The sequence below is a fragment of the Clytia hemisphaerica genome, unplaced genomic scaffold (assembly GCF_902728285.1).
Source record: "Clytia hemisphaerica strain Z4C2 unplaced genomic scaffold, Clytia hemisphaerica genome assembly, whole genome shotgun sequence".
NCBI lineage: Eukaryota > Metazoa > Cnidaria > Hydrozoa > Leptothecata > Clytiidae > Clytia > Clytia hemisphaerica.
This window is the reverse complement of record NW_027104192.1, coordinates 601,265-608,196: the sequence shown is the minus strand read 5'-3', so window position 1 is coordinate 608,196 and position 6,932 is coordinate 601,265. Positions and strand designations below refer to the sequence as shown.

Here is a 6,932-nt window from a genome sequence, read left to right as displayed (position 1 = left end):
ATTTTCTGCTGGTCATATATACACAGTAGAGTGGTGGGTAGGTCAAGGGTGGGGGGAGGCAAAAGTAGAATTTTGGATGAAGGCGCCCCCTAGGCATATTCTGGCGCCCCCTTTTTGGTCGCATTAGTATCAGTAGTATACCAAAATCTGTTTAAGGTATGTGTACACCTTTTTTCCGATTTTTTGTCAAAAAAAAATTTTTCAGTCAAAGTGGAAGAAAAGTTACTGGATTTCATTTTGGTAAAATCGCGATCTTAAAATCTTTTTTTGATCCGGAGTTATAACCATTTAAATTTCAAAACAAAGTTCGTCATATGATGGATTATTTACTCAAATAATTGTCTCTTTCGTAAACATCAAAGACAAAAGAGAGAATTCAGCCGATGTTTATTCTCACCTCTATTGAATAGCACTGGGCGAAATAATGTCTTTCAAATCGTCGGAAAGATGTAGGAAGGTCACATTTCCACACCTTTCGACAGAGTTGAAAGTTGGTCTTTCAACAAAAATTGGAAAGATGTGCACCTTACCTTTCAACATCTTTCGACCAGATCATCTTCCCATCTTTCCAAAAAAGTTGAAAGACGACCTTCTCAAACTTTCAAACAGGCTGGGAAAATGAAATTCCCAACTTCCTAATATGTTGAAATTTCATATTCTGACATCTTTCGACAGGTTTTAAAGTCGGTCTTTCAACAAGGATTGGGAAGTTGTGCACCTTACCTTCCAACATCTTTCGACCAGATCGTCTTCTCAAACTTTCCAAAAAAGTTGAAAGACCACATTCTCAAACTTTCAAACAGGCTTGAAAAATTAAATCCCTAACTTCCTAATATGTTGAAATTTCATATTCCGAAACTTTCTAAATACTTTAGAAGATGATTTTTGCTTTTTTCGAAATCTTTCATTAACAAGTCTTCAAAAGTAAATGAGAGATCTTTTAAATAATTTGTGTTTATGTGCGGATAAATTTTTTCTGTGACATTAAAACGAACAATTCATATATTTACAAAGCATAGAAAACAGAAAATATGAAACAAAATAGTACGGTAGTGATGACTTTTTGCTAAAAAATTAAGTAGTCTAAATAAAATAATTCTGAATGAAAAATTACACGTTTTTTATAAGAACAATTTTATTAGAACACGAGGCTGAAATTTGGCCAAAACTTAAAAACAATTAAGAACGATCTGAGCCTCAGCTTTCAGAAATTATTAAAACACTAATTTCAACAGATTTTAACTGATTTTTAAGTATAGAAACTAAGCGGCTAAGAACATCATAAGAACATTTAAGCCTGAAAAATTGCAAAAATTAAGAACAGCCCGGCCTGAGCAAGAAATTTACTGGTTCTTATAAAAAATGCGTGTAATTTCTATGATCTAATTTCATTTTCAATAATATAATAACTAATCTAAATTATAAGTTTTTAGAATCTTAGTCCCTATCAAGGAATAGATTGGCCATAGGGCTTCAAAGGACATTAAAGGATACATTGAAATTTCTATAAAAGTATGAAAAATATAAAAATACTGTTAAATAAATTAAAAAATTATGCAAATCACTCTAAAAAGATGACACTATGAATAATGAAAGCTATCCCAAATAAATTCTTTTGTGCACAATTATAGGGGAGGGTAGAAAAACCATAAAGTACAAGTCATTATTAAAAACTGATATTAAGATGATTTTCCCAAAATGCCCTAGTCTGAATAAACGTCCCACCTACTTTGTAATTTTTTAAAAAAAATTGTGGACTCCGATATTTTGACAAAATTAATTTCAGGGGTAAACCAAAAGTCTCTCCATTTTCTCAATTTAACATATTCTGGGATATTTTTGAATGCTTTTGAAGAATATTTTCAAACCTTAAACACATTATCCAACGAAAAATCTACACAGTAAAAGAAGCATAAATCTGAACCAGACCGAAAATTTTTAAACTCCACCTTGTTATTCAGACCCCCACCTATTAGATTTTGCAATATTTTATCATAATTTATAATATACTTGGGACCTAGAGTAGTCGAAAATGAAGGTTTTTAAGCCCTTTTCAGAAAAAATCATAAAATTATATTACGGTGATATTTTCCAAAATTATGACCCACAATCTCACTCCAGTCCTCAGTTTAGTTGTTCACTTATTAGACTGAGGTTATTGTGCTATACAACACGTGATGGTACAGTATTGTCAATCCCTTGAAGATGGTACAGATTGAATCTTACAATTAAGCATTAAAGAGTACAAGAATAGCTTCTATCATTCAGCAACCAATTATTGCAATGAAAATATTACCAAGTTATTATTTTCGAAGTTGAAACGAACTACCACATGAAGCATATAAATATCTTGATTGCATGGCAGCAACATACATTTTTGTTTTGCAGCATCGTTTTTCAAGTGCATTTCAAAATCAGCCAGTAACTGTCCTTACGTCATGACCCTAATAAAACAAATAGAAATTGAATCAGTATTGAAATCCAGGCATACAAAATGGTGTATAACTAAAAGAGGTTTGTAAAATTGTTGATAAGTTATTTACAGCTTTCAGTAGACTATAGTAGAAAGACCCTTTAGTAAGACAAATTATTCAGATTGTTTCTATTTCTAAAGAGTTCTAAAAAAGGTTACAAAAACCTATTTTCAAAAATATTTTGAACTTAGGTCAAGACTTTGTGTACTGTAACAAAATTTTAGCTTCTTTTGATGTACAATGGAATAGTATCATCAATAGTCTTGTATTACTGGATTATATTACAAAAAATACTTACCGTGTTGTATTTTGTTCCTTGTTCAATGGATAAAATGAATCTATTTTCAATGAAATCCCCAAAACTTCAATGGCTCATTATCGACACACATTCGATGTATCCTATAAACATGAAAGTTTTATGAAAATTTGACACACTGTAAAGCTTGCCACCTCAGAGTTTAAAAAGTAATTTCTCTGTTCTACACATTTTTTATAAGCAATCAGGCTGCTAAGGCTTGAGGCCTCAAATTTGTCAATTATTTTCCACTATCTCAAAAAGTGACAGCTGTTTTAGATGATCTAACCATGGCCAACTATAGCCCTTTGACCCAATACACATAAATATGGTATAATATTAGGGGTATTCAAAGCAATTTTTTCAGAAAATGGACCAGAATGCTAAGCAACCCTAGGCCTGACCAGAAAATTGGAGTTGCTTATTAAAAAATGTGCATTTAATCATGTCATCTTTTTCAGTTCCATAGCGAAAACAAAAACGTCAACATTTCTTTGTTTTTAGACTAAAAAACTATGTCTAAAAGGCCTACCTTCAGCTATGTTATCATTTGATATTCCACGTTGAGTTTAATTTAACATCATTTTTAACTTCAACCATGTTATGACTTCATTAATTCTAACAGGGAAGTCAGAATAAGAATTTTCCAAAATAAAATGATCTGACAGCTTGCATTCCAACCAACCAACTTTTATTTTATCTCCTGAAAATGGAAAGACAACTAGTTAAAACAAAAGTGACCAGCTTTGGTCCAGGGGGATCAAGCAGTTAGTACAAGACATCATACCAGTTGGTACCTGGTGGTGTGTTATGTGAATTTGATTTCCTTAAAAAAATCTTAAAATCGGTTTGCAGGTTGTCAGAGAAATTTATTAGGTATCTAAAATGTTTTCTAAAATGTTGTAATCTCCTATTGAAAGATGAAAAAATTTAAAGGTTCTAAAGGGTCCAGATATTATTTTATCTGATTATATTCTTTTTATCTGTCACTGTAACGGTCGAAAACCTATTTTCAAGGAAAGTACTAAGTGTATACCGTGAGTGGTCCTAAATTTGACAGCCTTGCTTAATTCCAACCCCCAAATAACGGGTATGAAAAAAATTCTATGTTTGCTTCAGATGCATCCGCGCAGTATATCTATATTGTTTTCATTTTAGTTTGTATCTTTGAAAGACTACGTCGGATTTAGGACCACTCGTGGTATGTGTGATGATGTTACCAGCTTCTTACGAAAAGGCATTATAGATGACATGTCTTGTACTAGCTGCTTGACCCCCTACTTGGTTGATTATCAAGAAGAATTCCTGTATATACATTACACATTATAATAAATAAAAAATTGGTATTAAAACGTCCTAGGTGGAAAACTTTTGAAAAGGAGGCTTTCACCTAGGGGGTGGGGCACTGATCTAGACAGCCGACAGGGATGTGCCGTTGGAGTTTGAAAAGTGGACCCTGTCAGATATGAATTTTCGGCAAAATTGGGACTCTGTCAGAACGAAAAATTGAAAATTTTTCCCCATTTTCACCCTGAAAAGTGGCAAAAATTAATAAAAGTAGATGAAAAATTAAAAGATTCTGATTTCCACCCTGAAGATTGTCCAAAATAATCAAAAATCTAATTTTTTGGGAACCTGTCATATACCGTGAGATTGGGTAACTTACATCAGTGGAGGCTAACATGCATAGCTCTCGTATGATTGACCTGGCTGGTTGGTCATTAAAATACAACATTAAATCAAAACAAAAATGGTAGAGTACTACTACTAGCAGAAGGACCCTGCCGACGCACCGGACTTAACGAACACCGGACACGCGAAAGTCCGGTGTAAAATGAGAATTCTTTTTACCACCGGACAATTTCTACACCGGACTTAGGGAAGTCGGATGTCCGGTGTCGGAGAAGGATATTTTTTCTCACCGGACAATCAAAACACCAGACATGACCAGTCCGGTGCGTCCGGTGCTTCTTAATTTTTTGTTTCATAAATGTCCGGCGTCCAAAATTCCCTGTAGGCAACACCGGACTGACACCGGACTTATTGCGTCCGGTGTAGCGAAAGGATACTTTTTGCCACCGGACAAATACACCGGACAGTCCGGTGCGTCGGCAGGGTCCTCTAGCAGAGCTGCGTAGTTCATTTGTTTTGAAATTTTTCTGATTTAATTGGTCAGCCGTCTGATGGCTATGGAGCCTAAAAATGGGACCCTGTCACCAGCAGCGAAACATACCCAACTTTGCCTCTAAGTGCCTCCCAATGGGAGGATCGTCCACTGGGAGTTAACAGACTATAACTTGAACTGCCCATAGCTTTGAAAAGCTGTGGTGTAGCCATGTGATTGAAGTATGATTGAAGTGTGGTTGATAATTAGAAATATATAAAAAGGAGCTCACCTTAGCTTCTTTTGATTCCCATTTCATATCTTTAGAATAAAGTTTCCATTTGCACTGCATTTTGGCTTTGCTTTGGTTTGCTGTCTTCCTCATCACACACACACACTGCCTTCCACTCTCCAGCTTCCAGTTTCAAAATTACAAAAATAAATTTTGCCGGCAATCATAAATCATAACATTCGAAAATAATCTAAGTTTTTTTCCGGGGGTTTGCAAAAGTACTTCCAATGATGTGGGTATTATATTTACAGTACTTAACCATAAACTGTGTATGTAATACACTTAGAACTAGTTCATTTTACAAGAAATTTAGATATTTTAGTATCTTCTTGTGTTTTAAACGTCAAAAATTATGCTTCAAATAGTCTTTTTGATCCCCGGTAATCATCAGTGCGGACTTTGGTTCGTAAACGTTTTGGCGCGTCCTTCTTTCAGCAACATGGAAAAACCAAGAGAAGTTCATCTTTCGAGAAGTTGAAAGACGTCGAAATACGAGCGTCGAAATTTTTGCTTTTTTTATAAGAAGAACCAGAAAATTTTGGCTCAGGCTGGGCTGTCTGGACTGTTCTTAATTTTTCGAGGTTTTTAGGGTTAAATGTTCTTACGATTATTTTTTTTCCTTAAGAAATTAAAATGGCTTAAAATCTATTAAAACCCATTAAAATCAGCAAACTCGTGTTCTTTTAAAATTGTTCCTATAAAAAAGCGTGTATTTAAAAAATATTAAACATTAAACATTAAACGTAAAAGTGTAAAAGTTCGCCTTTCGAAAAGTTGGAAGACGTCGATATACGAGTTTCAAGGAGTTTTCGACATCTTTTAAAAAAATTGAAAGTTCAAATTTCGAAACTTTTGAAATACAGAGAAGTTCATCTTTCGAAAAGTTGAAAGACGTCGATAAACGACTTTTCGACATCTTTTTGAAAAATTGAAAGTTCATATTTCAAAACTTTTGAAATACAGAGAAGTTCATCTTTCGAAAAGTTGAAAGACGTCAATAAACGACTTTTCGACATCTTTTTGAAAAATTGAAAGTTCATATTTCAAAACTTTTGAAATACAGAGAAGTTCGTCTTTCGAAAAAGAGAAAGTTGTTGGAAGATGAATTTTCAACAAAATTCAACAAACTTGTAAGTTCGTCTTTCCAAATCTTGGAAAAATAGAGAAGTTCATCTTCCTAAAAGTCGAAAGACATCGAAAGATGAGCTTCCAATATCTTTCAACAAATTTGAAACTTCATGTTTCGAAAATTTTGGAAATTTGTCGAAAGTTGATCTTCTCAACATCTTTCGAAAATGGAAAGACAAGATTTCGCCCAGTGTAGTAATATTTTTGACACATTTCACTGATTACTCAAATAAACAGCAATCATCTCGTTAAAAATTTCAAATTGATGTAGAAAAAAACGAAATTTTACCACACCATACTACTTTTAACGAAGTTAAAGTCACCCATAGCATTGAGATATCAACTTCATTCTTTTTTTATATGATTCCCAAAAGATCAAACTTAAAAAGTGTCTAAGGATTTTATTTCTAACCGAGTTGTTTTTCCTCAATTTACAGATAACTGAAAAAATCACATTTAAATTTACTTTTTTATCGATATTTTTACAGAATTTAGGATTTAAAGAGTTAAAGTCAATCCCAAAAAAAATCCTAAGAAATTTTGTTAGTTTAATCTATTGGGAACATAATTTAATCGAAATTATTTTTTCAAAATTCAAAAGCTATGGGTGACTTTAACTTCTTTGAAGTAGGTAAGGTT

General features: G+C 33.3%; 1 long non-coding RNA gene across 2 annotated transcripts; it reads right to left on the bottom strand.

Annotated features, from left to right (window-relative positions):
• Positions 1–948: 948 nt before the first annotated feature.
• Positions 949–5,408, bottom strand: LOC136815150 (uncharacterized). Of its 2 annotated transcripts, XR_010847677.1 has the most exons (4): positions 5,166–5,408; positions 3,302–3,472; positions 2,773–2,873; positions 949–2,444 (listed from the first exon to the last, which is right to left on the bottom strand). It is a non-coding gene; the product is annotated as an uncharacterized lncRNA (long non-coding RNA). The 2 variants fall into 2 exon arrangements; XR_010847676.1 differs by lacking the exon at positions 5,166–5,408 and having other exon boundaries at positions 3,302–3,597.
• Between the last annotated feature and the right edge of the window lie 1,524 nt (positions 5,409–6,932).